At 38.9% G+C, this 20,693-nt stretch overlaps 1 non-coding gene across 1 annotated transcript; it reads right to left on the bottom strand.

Moving 5' to 3' along the window:
• Positions 1–16,352: 16,352 nt before the first annotated feature.
• Positions 16,353–16,460, bottom strand: LOC112752186 (small nucleolar RNA R71). The gene has a single exon (XR_003176632.1). It is a non-coding gene; the product is annotated as a small nucleolar RNA R71 (small nucleolar RNA).
• Between the last annotated feature and the right edge of the window lie 4,233 nt (positions 16,461–20,693).

Genomic DNA, 20,693 nt, shown 5'->3' with positions numbered 1-20,693 from the left:
AGATTTGCAAGGTGACCATAGCTTGCTTCATACCAACAATCTCCGTGGGATTCGACCCTTACTCACGTAAGGTATTACTTGGACGACCCAGTGCACTTGCTGGTTAGTTACACGGAGTTGTGAACCATGGTCTTGGCATCATGTTTTTGGCGCCATTTCCAGGGAAAGAAAGAGAAATGAATTTTACATAATTAAAGTGTAATCACGATTCCGCGTACCAAGAAGCTCCCCCCTCTCTCTAGAATTAGGTTAGGTTTAGTTAATTTCTCTTTAATTTCAGCTTTTAATTCTTGTTCTAGTGTAGTTTCCTTTATGTTTTTCATGTTCTTTTATCTTGTTCTTCTTCATTTCCCTTGTTATTTCCTTTATTTTGTCACTCTTTATGTTTATGAGAACTCTTTGTTAATTTTGATTTACAATTAATGCAATTTATGTTTTATGTTCATTTATTGCTTTCTTTAGTTGTTGTTATGATTCTCTTGCTTTTGGTAGTTAGGTTTTATTTTTAATGCAATTTAATGTTATTTTATTTTCATGCACACCAAGTTTTTGATAAAATGCCTGACCTAGTTTTTACATAGTTTTTCTTCACTCTTGGTTTGGTATTGAGGACTTTGGTGACCCTTGAGTCATTGATGTCCATTCTTGTTGATACATTAGAGTAGTTAGTTGATTTAGTTTCTCTTGACTCTAAGTGACCCATTAATAGTGTTGACTAGGACTTAGGGATTTGAATCAACTATGCCTATTTAACTTTATCCTCGATGTAGGGTTGACTAAGTAGGATTAACTCTTCATAATCATCATGTGTTTGTGGTCAATGACTAGGATAGGTAACCTTAGCTCCCAATCCATGCCAAGAAGTTTCTTGCATTTGAATTTTTCTTTCCTTGCATTTAATTGTTTTGACTTTTAATTCCTTGCTTTAACTTTAATTTCTTGCATGTTTATTTAATTGCTTTCATTTAATTCCTTGCATGTTTACTCACTTCCTTGCATTTTAATTTCTTGCTCCTTGCAATCACAACCCCAATCCCTCATAACCAACAATTGAACACTTCCAATTGCATTCTAGGGAGAACGACCCGAGGTTTTATTACCCTCGGTTGTTTATGATTTGAAAATTAAACTGACTTTGAGGATTATTTGTTGGTTTGGACTATGCTACCAACGAAGAAATTATTTTGCTAAATTTTTGAACCATCGTAATTCTCATCATCAAGTTTTTGGCGCCGTTGTCAGGAATTGCAATGGCGTTACATTGTTGGCTATTGTTAATATGTGAATATGTGAATAGTTTGTTTTTGATTGGTTGCTTTTTTTTGTTTGTAAATATGTCTTTAGGTTGGTAGCTTGCCTTAATAAATTTTTGTTTTAAAATGCACATGTGAATAGTTAGTAATCTTATTTAAATTGTCTTTTTGACTTGAATTGCATGTTTAAAATTTTTAATTAATTTTTGGATGGTTGAATTTGGATAAATTTTTTTGTGCATATTAAAAGTGTTTTGAATAGTCTATGATTTTAATTTGAAAAATAAAAGTTTGGATTAATTTTAAAGTTTAATGTAAATAGTTGCATATTTTTATTAATTTTTTATTTATATGCATATTAGAATGTTGGGTTAAATCCTATTTAAAAAAAAATAAAAAAATCACTCTGTGGTGTATACGCACACTCTTATGCACGCCCTCTGCTCAGCATTCGCACAGCATATGCACACGCATACATAGTATTGCCCATTTTTTTGTCCGTACCCTCAATTTACCCTCTTCTGCTGGGAGCACCCGCACAGTTGGTGCGTCCGCATCCCCCTCCTCTCCCCTTCTGTTGTCTTTTCCTCTTCTCTGAGTCACAACCTCCCTACCATCATGTTCTTCACCATCATCACCAGCTCTTCCCCGTCAATCACCCACCTTCGCTCACAACTGCCGCGGCGAGCTCGCAGCGGCCGGCAACCTCACCTCTTCTTCTCTTCCTCTTCCCCGTTTCCCGTTCACACCCTTCTCCGCCCACAGCTCCGCGAGCCTAGAACCCACCACTAGGGATGGCAACACTACCCGAACCCGTGGGTACCCATCCCGCCCCTACCCGCTCGGGGCGGGTAATTACCCGCCCCCGCACCGGGTTGGGTTTTAACGGGGCGGGTTCTTGGACGGGGCGGGGCGGGGGCGGGTTTAGGTAAAACCCGCCCCTGCCCGCCCCGGTATATATAATATATATATAAATATAATAATTTTTAATATATAATATATGTAACATATATAAAATAATTAGTAAAATAATTAATAATATTATATCATATATAAATTTTTACTTTCATTTATGTTATGTATGTAAATGGTGGTTATATAATTTTTAAAATTTTATTTTATTTGTTGGATTTAATAATTATAGGGGCGGGTAGGGGCAGGGCGGGTACCCGCAGGGGCGGGTTAGGGTTTAACATTTTACTACCCGCGGGTAGGGCGGGGCGGGTTTCATGTGAGTTTTTTGTCGGGCGGGGCGGGGTCGGGTAGAGCAAAAACCCGCCCCTACCCGCGCCGTTGCCACCCCTACCCACCACGCCATCGACGAACCCTCTCTCCCTTTTCTTCTCTCCTTTCTCAAACACGCAACCTCTTTATTTCCCTTCACCTCCGCCGATCCCAGAACCCACCGCGCCAGCTCCTCCACGCCGTCCTCCACCATCACCTTCGCGTCAACCACCTCCAGCCACCGCCGCCTTCTTAGAACCGCAACCATCACAGCCCCCATTGTCGCGTTTCCTCTTCTCCCTTACCGTCGCAGCCGCCGCGCCCTTTCCCCTCTCTTCTTCCTCTTCTCTCTCCCCTTACCCATTTCTCCTCTTTCCTCCCACACACAAGCTCCTTCCCCCTGTTTCTCTTCACTGGCTAGAACAACAGCACATTGCAAGACCCCTGTTTCTTTGCTGCGCCCCTCCTCTGCTGCTGCCATTGGAGCAGCTTCACTACCAAGCCAGCTGAGTTGCTCCAGCCATTCACTCACCATCATCAACCTTCTTCTTCCCTTCCTTTCCTCTGTTCTAATTCTGCTTCCCAGGTTCACGTTTTTCTTTAATTGAGTTCTGTTTCAGTCATTAGTTTACTGCTAGTTAATTTTGTTTAGCTTAAGTTAGTTAGAAATGCATGTTAGTTGCTTAGGTGGTTAGAGAATCTAGACTGGATAGTTGACTTAGGTCTCTTCTATCTGCTTTTTGGAACTGAACTGTTCACTGCTACTGTATTCTTGTTCATGTTCATCACATTGTTAATTATGATTGCTGCTGTGTTCTTGCTGATTGCCATTGTTTGGATGAGTTCAAAATGTTGTTTACTAATTGTACTTTCTGCTGCTGCTGCTCTTTTGGAATGACTGATTTTCTATTTGAAATTGGGTTATCTGTTGCTGGTAATGACTTGTCCTATTCTGATTTGGTTTCTTGATGCTGCATAGTGTTTTTGTTGTGTTATTCTTGCTGAGGGCTATTATGAATTTAACTTGTTATTGCTGTTGAGTTCTTGTTTCAATTTAAACTTCATTGTTGGATTCAGTTATAAGTAATTTCTCAAATTCCTGCTGCTTGCAAGTGTAATGGTTATTGAATTCAATGAATAGAATGCTGCTTGAACCCATTACCTTTGTTCATTTTACTATTTTTGGTGCTGTATGATAGGCCATTGATTGCTGTTCTGCTGAGTGCTGCTCTGCTTCTTGCTGGTTGGATTGGTTTTAATTGTTTCCTCATGTTTTCTTGCTGGAATTAGCTTATTTACTTACTTCCTATGAATTCATTATGATTTTTTGTGTTTTTAACTGTCAAAGAATTCATATGAAATTTGATTTTGATTGGTTGAATTGGGAAATAGGCCAATTTACTGCTGAAATGCTGCCGGAATTCATCTTAATCTGTTTTCAATATTCGTCTTTGATGCAATTAATTGATTGAGTTGGTATTTCATTGCTTTTGGTTTTCAACTGTTGTTAACTCAATTGAGTGACTATCCGGCTGATTGCTTCTTTGTTTTGGTTGTTGGATGTTGAGGTTTTTGCATTCACTACTCCGCTGCTATTCTATTTGGTTGTCCAATTAAGCTGCATTGTGTTGTTTGAGCAAACAAGTTCTATTTGACGAATTTCTGTGTCAAAATAGACCCTTGTTTGTTACATGATTTATTATTTCCTCAAGAAATTCTTTCAAAGTTTTGGTCATGCTTTTAACTTTCTTTGCTTGCGTGTAATGCTAATTTACTTCTATGCATTGAATAGTTTAAGTGAATTTTCAATTTGACCATGAACTTGAAATTCTTTTAAAAGTAAAGCCTCTTTTGCATGCTCTCACAAGGTTGAATATTTCTTTTTACCTATGTGACTAAATTGATTCGGTTTCTCTATGCTTAAATTACCTTTAGTCACATAGTAAATAAACTTTTCAATTCTCGTCTCAACCATGTGACTTTCATGCCTCATTGGAATTTGGTGTTTAAATGTTCTTTGGTTAACTTGTTCGTCATTGTTTTGACTTTGTCAACATCAAATCCTTTTAATTCATGCCAATTACTTGTGATTGATACTTATTTGATTATGTGCTCTACACATACATGTGCATCACTTGTTTTGGCATCTTGAACTTTTGAAAAGTGAATAGAAGCTTGCTTGTTTTGACATTTTTGAAACTTTTTTGGAATAAGGAACTTGTGACTATGCATCTAACTTTTGATTTTCCTTCCATTTCTTTTGCTAACTTTTTCTTTCTTTTTACATAACTTTTAAGCTTTGATTTCTTTTTCAACTAACTTCTTCTTTTTCTTTTCCTTTTCAACTTTCTTTTTCTTTGCCTAACTTTTAACTTTGCTTGTCTTTTTCATCCAACCTTTCTTTTCACTTTCAATTAACCATTTTCCTTTTTACTAACATAACTTTTAACTTTTAACTTTCTTTTTATTTTTCAACTAACATTAACTTTTAACTTTTAACTGTTTTCTCTCTTTTTGTGCATAGTAACAATGCTCCTTCCTTCTTTTATTCTTTGATAAACAAGCAAGTTAGCTTTCCCCATGTCCTGAATTTGATTGGAAGTTGTTTGTGTTTGATTTAATTTGATTCTCATGTATGCTTTCATTCAAATTTTTATTATCTGTTCACTTTATATGTTGTTTTGTGACTTAAACTCTTTCCTTTTCAGCACCACCATCACTCTTGCAGCCACTTTTGTATGGTGACACAGTGACGACTCCTTCCACTCCGCATGATTGTGAGCACCGTGGACGGTGCTATATCTTAAGTGTGGGGAGGTTGTCCATCTTCAACAAGCATATTTTGGGTGACAATTTCATTTCTGAACACTTGTAGTTTAGTTTTTATTATTATTATGCTTTTTAGTTACTTTGTATATATTTTATCCTTCTTGCTTTTTACTTAGTTTATTACTTTTTACTTAGCTTATTGCACTTTTTAATTTTGCTTGAACATAACTTAGTATTATATAGTAGTTATGCATATTTTGACATTTTGCTCTTAATTTTGGCTTGTACATATGCTTTTTGGTTCTTTATCTTGACTGTGATTTGGGATGATGTGATGATTGCACCTAAGTTTGGTTTTCTATATACTTGCTACTTTGATTTGATTGAAATTAGGAATTAAACTTAGGATTTTTGACTTTTTCTATCCAATCACACTATATGCACATATGGAATAAATGTTAGTCAAATTAATGAAATTTCCAAGAAGCTTATTTTTTGTATATAGGGCATTGAAAATTTGAATTGAATTGAGTTGAAATTCTTTAAAACTTGCATGATTTATATATTGTGGAATATGGTTTTTGAGTTAAAGAATATACAACTTGTGAGTTTTTTAGCCTTATTGTGTGGTTACATTATTTGACCACTTATTTCATTCTTGTGTGTTGCTCTTCTCTATGATTGCAATCTTTGGTTTGTTTAATTCTATATATCCATTATTTAATGTTTGATTATGCAATTATATGATTGAGGCCATCACTTCATTATAGCTCACTTAATCTAAACTTTGATTGAGCGTTATCTGTCAGTTTGGAACTATACTTGCAACGAAGTTATTCCCTCTTACCGTGAAGAAATTCTAAGCCAACGGTAACACTCCTTCACTAACCCTTAGCTCCACGCTCCTATATGTGTTATAGTCATCGGTGTCAAACGAACCAAAATGCATCAGCTCCACTTGTGTAACACCCTACCATACAGAGTCTTATGCTTAAGTCATAATCCAGAGATGGCAAGGTATTACGACATCTAAAACAAAAATCTAGTACGTATAGTAGTGTGAATAAGGATTATAACTAGGAGCCTTTGTAGAAAAAGGGGTAAACAAAAATCGCAACTCGAAAGCGCAACACTCCGATCGATAACGCAACGAGCAAAGGATAAGCTAACGCGAGATTATATATATACAAAAGAGTGTCAAAAACGGGAATATCAAAACTCAAATCCGGATGCGAAGATAACCGGTCCGAGCATAGTAATATACACATATAATAAAATAAGGAAATCCCAAAGGAAACCCAAAGGGACACAAATACAGAAACCTATTCTCCAAAAATCTCCTATAAGAGGAGTCATCACAGTTTGTATTATTTAGTGGAGATAAAAGTATCTAAACAAGATATATAAACCAAGACGGAGTCCCGAGAACAAAGGATCTTCGCTAATCCAGAAGTCTCCAGCATGCCTCAGCGAGAAACCTCACGTCCTGCATCTGAAAACCACAAAATCCGCATGGGTGAGAACCAGAGGTCCCCAACATGGTAACGGCTTCCACATATATAATACATAATAATAGAGGAAAGCCGAAGGCAATCCTAGAACTTCCTCCAGATAATATCAAAGCTTATAAACAAACTAAACCGTAAGTGGAAACTGACTAAAGATCCTTCAGTCTAACTAATACTTCCCTTTCCAATTCCTTCAGACCTCCCAACCACCAGCAGGAGTATAATATAGCAAACACAGTTATATCAGACAAGAGATTTACAAATAGGAATAGATAAGGCATTTAGACAATTAGCAAATAATATGCAGTCAAATAGGCAATCTCAAACAATTCATATAGTAAGCATATGATGAATGCCTGTCCCTAGTGGCTGATGATATCATCTGTCAGTTATAGAGCCAACTTGACAAGTCCTGGTAGCTAACCATTAGACTGTCCCACTGTCACGCATCCCCAACTCGAGTTATACACATCATAAACTTGATCATAATCATGATCCATATCTATCACCCTCACTGGTGAATAATTACGGAGGCGAGCTCACCCGGGCCTTTCACAGTGCCGGCCACACTTACGACATAGGGTCAAAAGAGCTTCGAGTCTCAACCTGGAGCACGTGGTGGCTAGCCACTGCTTCCTCCCAGGGAAACCCTCATCTCCGATGGTGGAAGTGCAAACATTCACAATTCATTCAACAACATATATGCATTTGTACTTAGCCATAAATATGGCTCTGCCGTAACACGGCGATAATCCAGCCATCCGGCTCACGGTTAAATCCATAACCAGCCAATTCATTAACAATTACCGTCCTTCGGCCCATGGCATAACAAGCACTTCCACCGCCATCCTCCGCATCTCACATAATTATCTTTGATCCTCATTGATCATTCATCTTTCCCTTGCTTCACTCGCAAGTTACCACATTTTCTAGCCCCTTGCCTCATTGCTAGGCATATCATAATGATTTAAGACATAAGTGGTGAGATCGGAGGCTTAGAAGTATGAAATTTGGCCTTTAAAACTCAAAAATCAACTTTGGGATGAAAACAGGGCCACGCGTACGCGCACGCGTGGATGGCCACAAAATCTCATCGACGCGCCAGCGTCATACGCGCAGACGCGCGGGTTGAAAAATAACCAAACGATGCGCGAGCGTCAGCCACGCGTACGCGTGGGTGCTCTTGCGCCCCAGGCACAAAACTGGCACAACTCTGGCACAACTCTCGGGAAAATAGCTGGGCATTTGGTGCAGCGCATCGACGCGCCCGCGCACACCACGTGCACGCGTGGATGTTGCTTTCTTGAAGAACGGTGCGTACGCGCCAAGTGCGCCTACGCGCGGAGGGTCATTCTGCTAAAAAAATTTTCTAAGTTAAAAGCTGCAGAATTTACAGATTCAACCCCCAATCTTCCGACGGACATAACTTTCTCATTTTAAATCGTTTTTCACCTGTTCTTCGAACGGCATGGACATCCCGAATCCAATTTCATTTTTAAACAGATTTGGCACAAATCAAAGATCCTTAGTCCAAGTTATGTCCCGTCAAAGCATGCCCAAAAACCATGTTTTCATACAAAACCATAAAGTGTCATTTTCAAAACAAGCCACTTTCAACTCTTTTCAAAATCAATCAAAACATGCCAATTTCATCCCTTTTCTTTGAAATCAATAAAAATGTACCAAAATCAAAATCAAGCCATCCTCAACTCACACATTGACATTTTACCAAACTTCCCAAAATTACCATCCAACCCTTTTTAACACTTCTCAATCAAATGGCTAAAGGACAAACACAGTATCATGTCATACATCCTCCCTCATCCCAATTTCCAATAATACCATTTCTAATCAACCATCATTATACATAATCAATATCATACTCACCATCAACATGGTACCACCCACCAATTCAACCTTAATCATTCATCAAGCATATATCACAACATGCATTTTCTCATATATCACACAATCAAGGCATCAATATTCATAATCACATATATGATCACATCATATATCTCAACCATTTAACAACATCAACCATTCAATGCCTATCTTAGGGCCTCTAGCCTAAGTATTTCCTACCACATTACATATTAGATACGGGAAACTGAGACCATACCTTAGCCGATTTCCCAAGCTCAATCGGAGCACTTCCAAACCACTTGTCCACAAGCTCTCAAGGTCTCAACACCTCCAAGAACAGATTTTATCACACAAAACCCTCTTCCAAGCTTTCCAAAATCACCAATCAAGCTCCAATATTCACATATAAACAACCTAAGCCACAATCATCATACCCATACACAACATCTCAATACCTATATATCATAGAAAAACAAATTACACTAGGGTTGAGAATCTTACCACACCCAAGGTCCAAGGAGACAAGATTAACCTTCTCCTTCAAGAGAGTTGGGTCCTATAACATCAAAGAGCCCAAAATCTCAACATTTTTGCTCATGAAACTCGAAATCAAGGCTGGAAATTTGAAGAGCAAAACGTGGCTTACCTCAAGATTGATTGTATGGGTTTTGTAGAGCTCTCCATGGTGAACGCGTGGCCGCAAACGGTGCGGCGATCGGAGCTCTAGATCAAAAGTTATGGTGGTTTGAAGATCAAGTGAGAGATAGAAGTTTGAGAGAGTGTTCTTCCCCTCCCTTACTCCATTTCAGCGTGTTTGAGTGATAAGTGAGGAGAGAGAGTGCTGAAAACTAGGGTTTTGGTTTAGTTTAGTTGGGCCAAGGGCCCATTTTGGGTCCAGTTGGACCGGTTTGGCCCGTTCAGTCTAATCTTAGTCCGATTTCTATAAAATTGGTACCGAAATTCTCGTCTCAATCTCCTCTATCATATTAAGCCATAAAAATAACATTTTTGGCTTTCTAGAATAAATTCTCATTTATGGGTTAATTAGTCGTTAATTAACCGGGTCTTACATCCTACCCACCTAATTGGAAATTTTGCCCACAAAGTTCGAATTCAATTACCTGAGAATAAGTGCGGATAATCCGTTCGCATCTCCGACTCAAGTTCCCAAGTGTGTTCCTCAACACCGCCTCGACTCCATGCCACTTTGACTAATGAAACCTCTTTTCCACGCAACCGTTTGATACTAGTATTGTCAATTCTAACTGGAGCCGCTGGAAGCGTCAAATCTTCTCTTAACTGAACCGACTCAGGTTCTAATACATGGCTAGCATCAGGAGTGTACTTCCGAAGCTGTGACACGTGAAACACATCGTGCAGGTTCGAAAGATGAGGTTGTAGAGCCATCCGATACGCTACCGGTCCAATCCTCTCCAGGATCTGAAATGGACTAATGTATCGAGGATTCAACTTCTTCGCTTTAATCGCCCTACCTACTCCTGTGGTTGGAGTAACCTTCAGGAAAACATGATCTCCTTCTTCAAATTCCAAAGGCTTCCGTCTTTGATCGGCGTAACTCTTCTGGCGACTCTGCGCCGTAAGCATCCTATCTCGGATTTTCTTGACTTGTTTAGTGGTCTCAGCTATCATCTCCGGCCCCAACAAGCCTTTCTCTCCAGCTTCATACCAACATAGCAGAGATTGACATTTCCTCCCATACAATGCCTCATACGGAGCCATTCCGATGCTCGCATGGTAACTATTATTGTATGCAAACTCCACTAACGGCATATAACGATCCCAACTCGCCGATTGATCCAAAACACAAGCTCTCAACATATCCTCTAGTGTTTGGATCGTCCTCTCGGATTGACCATCTGTTTGAGGATGGTACGCTGTACTCAAGCTTAATCGGGTTCCAAAAGCTTTCTGAAATGCACCCCAGAACCTCGAAGTGAAACGAGGATCTCTATCAGAGATTATAGTAGCAGGTACACCATGGAGTCTCACAATCTCCTTTATGTATAACCGTGCTAGATCCTCAAGGGTGTAAGTCATCCAAATGGGTAAAAAGTGAGCTGATTTCGTCAGTCGGTCCACAATCACCCAGATAGCGTCAAAACCAGTTCTAGTCCTTGGCAATCCCGACACAAAGTCCATTGTAATACTTTCCCACTTCCATTGTGGAACCTCTAAAGGTTGTAACATCCCGGAAGGTCTTTGATGTTCAATCTTTACCTTTTGACAAGTTAAGCACTTTGAAACATATTCCGCCACATCATTCTTCATACCTGGCCACCAAAACATCACCTTTAAATCATGGTACATCTTAGTACTTCCCGGGTGAATGGAGAATCCGCTCTTGTGTGCCTCCTTTAAAATATCTTCCCTCAAAGTGCCAACATCCGGCACAATGATCCTACCCTTGAATCTCCATAACCCGTCCTTTTCTTCCGACACTCTCCACTGTTTTCCTTGCTTGATAGCCGGTAACACCTTCCATAACGCTTCATCATTTTCATGAGCCTTTAGGAGCTCGGACTTAAAATCACTCGAGATTTCTAATCGGCTCAAACACAAGGTTCCAGATACTTCTTGAGCACCAATTTTTAGACTCTCGAATCCCTTGAGCAACTTCTCCTCTTGAAGCATCATCCAAGCCGCATATAACGACTTCCGACTTAACGCATCTGCCACTACATTTGCCTTTCCCGATGGTAATTCAACTCAAAGTCGTAGTCCTTCAATAATTCCATCCACCTCCTTTGCCTCATATTAAGTTCTTTCTGATCAAAGAGATATTTCAAGCTCTTGTGATCGGAGAAGACTTGGAACTTAACCCCATAGAGATAATGCCTCCACACCTTCAAGGCAAACACGACCGTAGCGAGTTCCAAATCGTGCGTAGGGTAACTAACTTCATGAGGTCTCAACTGTCGTGAGGCATACGCCACCATATTATGATGCTGCATCAGCACGCATCCTAGACCTTTTAGTGAGGCATCACAGTACACCTCAAATGGTTCGTTCGGCTCAGGTAACACCAACACAGGTGTAGTGGTCAACTTTTTCTTCAATGCCTGAAAGCTTTCCTCACACTCAGGAGTCCAAACAAACGGAGTGTCTTTGCGGGTTAATTTTGTCAACGGCAAGGCTAATTGCGAAAAGCCTTTGATGAACCTTCGATAATAGCCAGCTAAACCCAGAAAACTCCTTATCTCGGTTACTGTGGTTGGTTGCCTCCAATCCATCACAGCTTCCACCTTAGTTGGATCTACGGCTATTCCCTTCTTACTCACCACGTGACCCAAAAACTTTACCTCATCCTTCCAAAACTCACACTTAGACAGTTTCGCATAGAGTTTCTTCTCCTTTAGAATTTGCAACACGGTCCTCAAGTGTTCCGCATGCTCTTCTTCAGTCTTGGAGTAAATTAGTATGTCGTCAATGAAGACAACAACGAATTTATCCAGGAACGGACAGAACACTCTATTCATGTAATCCATGAATACTGCAGGAGCGTTGATGAGCGGATAATTTATACGCTTTTTGGCATTGTTTTTAGTATGTTTTTAGGAGAATCTAGTTACTTTTAGGGATGTTTTCATTAGTTTTTATGTTAAATTCACATTTCTGGACTTTACTATGTGTTTGTGTGTTTTTTTGTGATTTCAGGTATTTTCTTGCTGAAATTGAGGGACTTGAGCAAAAATCAGATTCAGAGGTTGAAGAAGGACTGCTGATGCTGTTGGATTCTGACCTCCCTACACTCAAAGTGGATTTTCTGGAGCTACAGAACTCAAAACGGCGCGCTTCCAATTGCGTTGGAAAGTAGACATCCAGGGCTTTCCAGCAATATATAATAGTCCATACTTTGGCCGATTTTAGATGACGTAAAAGGGCGTTGAACGCCAGTTCTACGCTGCTGTCTGGAGTTAAACGCCAGAAACACGTCACAAGCCAGAGTTGAACGCCAGAAATACGTTACAAACTGGTGTTCAACTCCAAGATTGACCTCTACACGTGTAACATTCAAGCTCAGCCCAAGCACACACCAAGTGGGCACCGGAAGTGGATTTATGCATCAATTACTTACTTCTGTAAACCCTAGTAACTAGTTTAGTATAAATAGGACTTTTTACTATTGTATTAGACATCTTCGGATCATCTTTGATCAGTTTTATGCTATCTTAGACTTTCATGGGGGCTGGCCATTCGGCCATGCCTGGACCATTATCACTTATGTATTTTCATACGGTAGAGTTTCTGCACTCCACAGATTAAGGTGTGGAGCTCTGCTGTTCCTCAAAGATTAATGCAAAGTACTACTGTTTTTCTATTCAATTCAACTTATTCCGCTTCTAAGATATTCATTCGCACTTCAACCTGAATGTAATGAACGTGACAATCATCATCATTCCCCCACGAACGCGTGCCTGACAACCACTTCCGTTCTACCTTAGATTGAATGAGTATCTCTTGGATCTCTTAATCAGAATCTTCGTGGTATAAGCTAGATTGATGGCGGCATTCATGAGAGTCCGGAAAGTCTAAACCTTATCTGTGGTATTTCGAGTAGGACTCTGGGATTGAATGACTGTGACGAACTTCAAACTCGCGAGTGCTGGGCGTAGTGACAGACGCAAAAGGAAGGTGAATCCTATTCCAGTATGATCGAGAGCCTCAGATGATTAGCCGTGCTGTGACAGAGCATTTGGACCATTTTCACAAGAGGATGGGATGCAGCCATTGACAAGGGTGATGCCTCCAGATGATTAGCCATGCAGTGACAGCGCATCGGACCATTTTCCAGAGAGGATAAAAAGTAGCCATTGACAACAGTGATGTCCTTACATAAAGCCAGCCATGGAAAGGAGTAAGACTGATTGGATGAAGACAGCAGGAAAGCAGAGGTTCAGAGGAACGAAAGCATCTCTATACACTTATCTGAAATTCTCACCTATGATATACATAAGTGTTTCTATCCTTATTTTCTATCTATTTATTATTTATGTTCGAAAACTCCAAAACTATTTTATATCCGCCTGACTGAGATTTACAAGGTGACCATAGCTTGCTTCATACCAACAATCTCCGTGGGATCGACCCTTACTCACGTAAGGTTTATTACTTGGACGACCCAGTGCACTTGCTGGTTAGTTGTATCGAAGTTGTGAATGAAAAACGATTTATTAAGACGTGCGTACAGAGTTTCTGGCGCCGTTGCCTGAGATCACAATTTCGTGCACCAAGTTTTTGGCGCCGTTGCCGGCGATTGTTCGAGTTTGGACAACTGACGGTTCATCTTGTTGCTCAGATTAGGTAATTTTCTTTTTGTTTTATTTTCAAAAATTTTTCAAAAATCTTTCAAAAATTTTCTCCTTTGTTTTCGAAAAAAAAAATATAAATCTTTTCAAAAATATATTTTTCTTCAGAATTTTTAAGAATGAATTCTAGTGTTTCATGATGATTTGTTGAATCCTGGCTGGCTGTAAGCCATGTCTAATCTTTTGGACTGGGGTTTCAACTTATCATCACAAGAGCTTGTTGATTCTCACACACTTAGTTGCTCTATACATGGAAAGTATAAATATCTTCTAAAGCTTGACTGGCTATTAAGCCATGTCTAACCCTCAGATTGGAGCTTTAGACTAAGATTGCAAGATTTCTGGAATTCATATTAAAAATTTTGGAATCCTTATTTTTCTTTTTTTTTCAAATAATTTTCGAAAAATCCAAAAAAAATAAAAAAATCATAAAAATAAAAAATATTTCATGTTTCTTGTTTGAGTCTTGAGTCAAGTTGAAAGTTTGGTGTCAATTGCATATTCATCTTGCATTTTTCGAAAAAATCACGCATTCATGGTGTTCTTCATGATCTTCAAGTTGTTCTTGGTAAGTCTTCTTGTTTGATCTTGATGTTTTCTTGTTTTGCATCTTTTCTTGTTTTTCATGTGCATTTTTGCATTCATAGTGTCTGAACATGAAAGATTTCTAAGTTTGGTGTCTTGCATGTTTTCTTTGCATTGAAAATTTTTCAAAAAATAAGTTCTTGATTTTCATCTTGACATTCAAAGTGTTCTTGGTGTTCATCTTGACATTCATAGCATTCTTGCATGCATTCATTGTTTTGATCCAAAATTTTTATGCATTGAGTCTTTTTCATGTTTTTCCCTCTCATCATTAAAAATTCAAAAATAAAAAAAATATCTTTCCTTTTTTCACTCATAAATTTCGAAAATTTGAGTTGACTTTTTCAAAACTTTTTAAAATCTAGTTATTTTTATGAGTCAAATCAAATTTTCAATTTAAAAATCTTATCTTTTTCAAAATCTTTTTCAAAAATCAAATCTTTTTCATTTTTCTTATTTATTTTCGAAAATTTTAAAAATATTTTCAAAAATCTTTTTCTTATCTTTATCACATAATTTTCGAAAATAACATCATCAATTAATGTTTTGATTCAAAACAAGTTTGTTACTTACTTGTTAAGAAAGATTCAAACTTTAAGTTCTAGAATCATATTTTGTGATTTCTTGTGAATCAAGTCATTAATTGTGATTTTAAAAATCAAATCTTTTTCAAAACTAATTTCAATCATATCTTTTCAAAAATATCTTCTTATCTTATCTTTTTCAAAAATTTGAATTTAAAATATCTTTTCTAACTTCTTATCTTCTTATCTTTTCAAAAATTGATTTTCAAAATATGTTGCAACTAACTAACTAACTTTTTGTTTGTTTCTTATCTTTTTCAAAACTACCTAACTAACTCTCTCTCTCTAATTTTCGAAAATATCTCCCTTTTTTTTCAAAATTTCTTTTTAATTAACTAATTATTTTAATTTTCGAAAAATTACTAACCTTTTTCAAAAACTATTTTCGAAAATCACTAACTCTTTTTTAAAAATAATTTTCGAAAATTCTCCTTCTCTCTCATCTCCTTCTGTTTATCTATTCATCTACTAATACTTCATCTCACCCAAATTTGAACCCCCTCTTCCATCTGTGTTCGAATTTTTTCTTCTTCTTTTCTTCTACTCACACAGGGACCTCTATACTGTGGTAAAAAGGACCCCTATTATTATTATTATTATTATTATTATTATTATTATTATTATTATTATTATTATTATTATTATTATTATTATTATTATTATTATTATTATTATTATTATTTTTCTGTCCCTCTTTTTCATATGAGTAGGAGCAAGGACAAGAATATTCTTGTTGAAGCAGATCCAGAACCTGAAAGGACTCTGAAGAGGAAACTAAGAGAAGCTAAATTACAACAATCCAGCAAGCACCTTTCAGAAATTTTCAAACAGGAAGAGGAGATGGCAGCCGAAAATAATAATAATGCAAGGAGGATACTTGGTGACTTTACTGCACCTAATTCCAATTTACATGGAAGAAGCATCTCCATTCCTGCCATTGGAGCAAACAATTTTGAGCTGAAACCTCAATTAGTTTCTCTGATGCAACAGAACTGCAAGTTTCATGGACTTCCATATGAAGATCCTTTTCAGTTCTTAACTGAATTTTTGCAGATATGTGATACTATTAAGACTAATGGAGTAGATCCTGAAGTCTACAGGCTCATACTTTTCCCTTTTACTATAAGAGACAGAGCTAGAGTATGGTTGGACTCTCAACCTAAAGATAGCCTAAACTCTTAGGATAAGCTGGTCAAGGCTTTCTTAGCCAAGTTCTTTCCTCCTCAAAAGCTGAGTAAGCTTAGAGTGGATGTTCAAACCTTCAGACAGAAAGAAAGTGAATCCCTCTATGAAGCTTGGGAGAGATACAAAGAACTGACCAAAAAGTGTCCTTCTGACATGCTTTCAGAATGGACCATCCTGGACATATTCTATGATGGTCTATCTGAATTAGTTAAAATGTCATTGGATACCTCTGCAGGTGGATCCATTCACTTAAAGAAAACGCCTGCAGAAGCTCAAGAACTCATTGACATGGTTGCTAATAACCAGTTCATGTACACTTCTGAGAGGAATCCTGTGAGCAATGGGATGCCTCAGAAGAAGGAAGTTCTTGAAATTGATACTTTGAATGCCATATTGGCTCAGAATAAAATATTGACTCAGCAAGTCAATATGATTTCTCAGAGTCTGAATGGAATGCAAGCTGCATCCAACAGTACTCAAGAGGCATCTTCTGAAGAAGAAGCTTATGATCCTGAAAACCCTGCAATAGCAGAGGTGAATTACATGGGTGAACCTTATGGAAACACCTATAACCCCTCATGGAGAAATAACCCAAATCTCTCATGGAAGGATCAATAAAAGCCTCAACAAGGCTTTAATAATGGTGGAAGAAATAGGTTTAACAATAGTAAACCTTTTCCATCATCCACTCAGCAACAGACAGAGAACTCTGAATAAAATACCTCTAATTTAGCAAACTTAGTCTCTGATCTATCTAAGGCCACTGTAGGTTTCATGAATGAAACAAGGTCCTCCATTAGAAATTTGGAGGCGCAAGTGGGCCAGCTGAGTAAAAGGATCACTAAAATCCCTCCTAGTACTCTCCCAAGCAATACATAAGAAAATCCAAAAGGAGAGTGCAAGGCCATTGAATTGATCACCATGGCTGAACCTGTAAGGGAAGGAGAGGACGTGAATCCCAGTGAGGAAGATCTCCTGGGACGCCCAGTGATCAATAAGGAGTTTCCCTCTAAGGAACCAAAGGAATCTGAGGCTCATCTAGAGACCATAGAGATTCCATTAAACCTCCTTATGCCATTCATGAGCTCTGATGAGTATTCCTCTTCTGAAGAGAATGAGGATGTTACTGAGGAGAAAGTCACCAAGTACCTTGGTGCAATCATGAAGCTGAATGCCAAATTATTTGGCATTGAGACTTGGGAAGATGAACTTCCCTTGTTCACCAATGAACTAAGTGATCTGGATCAACTGACATTGCCTCAGAAGAAACAGGATCCTGGAAAGTTCGTAATACCTTGTACCATAGGCACCATGACCTTTGAGAAGGCTCTATGTGACCTTGGGTCAGGGATAAACCTCATGCCCCTCTCTGTAATAGAGAAACTGGGAATCTATGGGGTGCAAGCTGCTAAAATCTCATTAGAGATGGCAGACAATTCAAGAAAACAGGCTTATGGACAAGTAGAGGACGTGTTAGTAAAGGTTGAAGGCCTTTACATCCCTGCTGATTTCATAGTCCTTGATACTGGGAAGGATGAGGATGAATCCATCATCCTTGGAAGACCTTTCCTAGCCATAGCAAGAGCTGTGATTGATGTTGACAGAGGTGAATTAGTCCTTCAATTGAATGAGGACTCCCTTATGTTTACAACTCAAGGTTACCCTTTTGTAAACATGAAAAAGAGGCACAGTAAGCTTCTCTCAAAACAGAGTCAACCAGAGCCCCCACAGTCAAACTCTAAGTTTGGTGTTGGGAGGCCACAACCAAACTCTAAGTTTGGTGTTGAACTCCCATATCCAAACTCTAAGTTTGGTGTTGGGAAGTCTCAACAATGCTCTGAACATCTGTGAGGCTCCATGAGAGCCCACTGTCAAGCTATTGACATTAAAAAGAAGCGCTTGTTGGGAGGCAACCCAATTTTTATTTATCTAATTTTATTTTTCTTGTTCTTTCATATTTTATTAGGTTCATGATCATGTGGAGTCACAAAATAAATATAAAAATTGAAAATGGAATCAAAAACAGCAGAAGAAAAATCACACCCTGGAGGAAGACCTTACTGGCGTTTAAACGCCAGTAAGAAGCATCTGGCTGGCGTTCAACGCCAGAACAGAGCATGGTTCTGGCGCTGAACGCCCAAAATGGGCAGCATCTGGGCGTTTGAACGCCAGAATTGCACCCTGGAGAAGAGCTGGAGCTGAACGCCCAGAACAAGCATGGTTCTGGCGTTCAATGCCAGAAATGGGCAACAAATGGGCGTTCAACGCCCAGAACAAGCACCAATCTGGCGCTGAACGCCCAGAGTTGTGTGCAAGGGCATTTTGCATGCCTAATTTGGTGCAAGATTGTAAATCCTTGAACACCTCAGGATCTGTGGACCCCACAGGATCCCCACCTACCTCCACTCACTTCTTCTCACCCCTCTTTCACACAATCCCATAAACACTCTTCCCCAAAACTCTTCACCAATCACCTCAATCTCTCTTCCCTATCACTACTTCACCACTCACATCCATCCACTCTTCCCCATAAACCTACCTCATAAACCCCACCTACCTTCAAAATTCAAAATCAATTTCCCACCCAAACCTACCCTATATGGCCGAAATTAACCCCCCTCCCTTCCCTATATAAAGCCCTCCATTCTTCCTCATTTTCACACAACACAACCCTCTCTTCTCTTCTTGGCCGAATACACCTCTCCCTCCTCTCCTCCATATTTTCTTCTTCTTCTTCATCTATTCTTTCTTTTCTTGCTTGAGGGCGAGCAATATTCTAAGTTTGGTGTGGTAAAAGCATAAGCTTTTTGTTTTTTCATTACCATTGATGGCACCTAAGACCGGAGAATCCTCTAGAAAAGGGAAAGGAAAGACAAAAGCTTCCACCTCCGAGTCATGGGAGATGGAAAGATTCATCTCCAAAGCTCATCAAGACCACTTCTATGATATTGTGGTCAAGAAGAAGGTGATCCCCGAGGTCCCTTTCAAGCTCAAGAAGAATGAGTATCCGGAGATCCGACATGAAATCCAAAGAAGAGGTTGGGAAGTTCTAACAAACCCCATCCAACAAGTCGGCATCCTAATGGTTCAAGAGTTCTATGCCAATGCATGGATCACTAGGAACCATGATCAAAGTAAGAACCCAAACCCAAAGAATTATATTACAATGGTTCGGGGGAAATACTTAGATTTTAGTCCGGAGAATGTGAGATTGGCGTTTAACTTGCCTATGATGCAAGGAGATGCACACCCCTACTCTAGAAGGGTCAACTTTAATCAAAGGTTAGACCAAGTCCTCATGGACATATGTGTGGAAGGAGCTCAATGGAAGATTGACTCCAAAGGCAAGCCGGTTCAATTAAGAAGACTGGACCTCAAGCCTGTAGCTAGAGGATGGTTGGAATTCATCCAACGCTCCATCATCCCCACTAGCAACCGATCTGAAGTTACTGTGGATCGGGCCATCATGATCTATAGCATCATGATTGGAGAGGAAGTAGAAGTTCATGAAGTCATCTCCCTTGAACTCTACAAAATAGCCGAAAAGCCCTCTCCTGGGGCAAGGCTAGCTTTTCCTCATCTTATTTGCCATCTATGTTACTCAGCTGGAGCTTTCATAGAAGGAGACATTTCCATTGAGGAAGAGAAGCCCATCACTAAGAAAAAGATGGAGCAAGCAAGAGAGCCCATTCATGGAGCTCAAGAGGCGCATGAAGCTCATCACCATGAGATCCCGGAGATGCCTCAAATGCATTTTCCTCCACAAAAATATTGGGAGCAAATCAACACCTCCCTAGGAGAATTAAGTTCCAACATGGGACAATTAAGGGTGGAACATCAAGAGCACTCCATCATCCTTCATGAAATTAGAGAAGATCAAAAAGCAATGAGGGAGGAGCAACAAAGACAAGGAAGAGACATAGAAGAGCTCAAGGACATCATTGGTTCCTCAAGAAGGAAACACCACCATCACTAAGGTGGACTCATTCCTTGTTCTTACACTCTCTGTTTTTCGTTTTCTCTATGTTAAGTGCCTATCCATGTTTGTGTCTTCATTACATGATCATTAGTATTCAGTAACTTTGTCTTAAAGTTATGAATGTCCTATGAATCCATCACCTCACTTAAATGAAAAACTGTTTTAATTCAAAAGAACAAGAAGTACATGAGTTTCGAATTTATCCTTGAACTTAGTTTAATTATATTGATGTTGTGACAATGCTTCTTATTTTCTGAATGAATGCTTGAACAGTGCATATGTCTTTTGAAGTTGTTGTTTAAGAATGTTAAATATGTTGGCTCTTGAAAGAATGATGACAAGGAGACATGTTATTTGATAATCTGAAAAATCATAAAAATGATTCTTGAAGCAAGAAAAAGCAGCAAAGAACA

Source organism: Arachis hypogaea, chromosome 15 (genome assembly GCF_003086295.3).
Source record: "Arachis hypogaea cultivar Tifrunner chromosome 15, arahy.Tifrunner.gnm2.J5K5, whole genome shotgun sequence".
Taxonomy (NCBI): Eukaryota; Viridiplantae; Streptophyta; class Magnoliopsida; order Fabales; family Fabaceae; genus Arachis; species Arachis hypogaea.
This window is presented reverse-complemented; position numbering and strand designations above follow the sequence as displayed.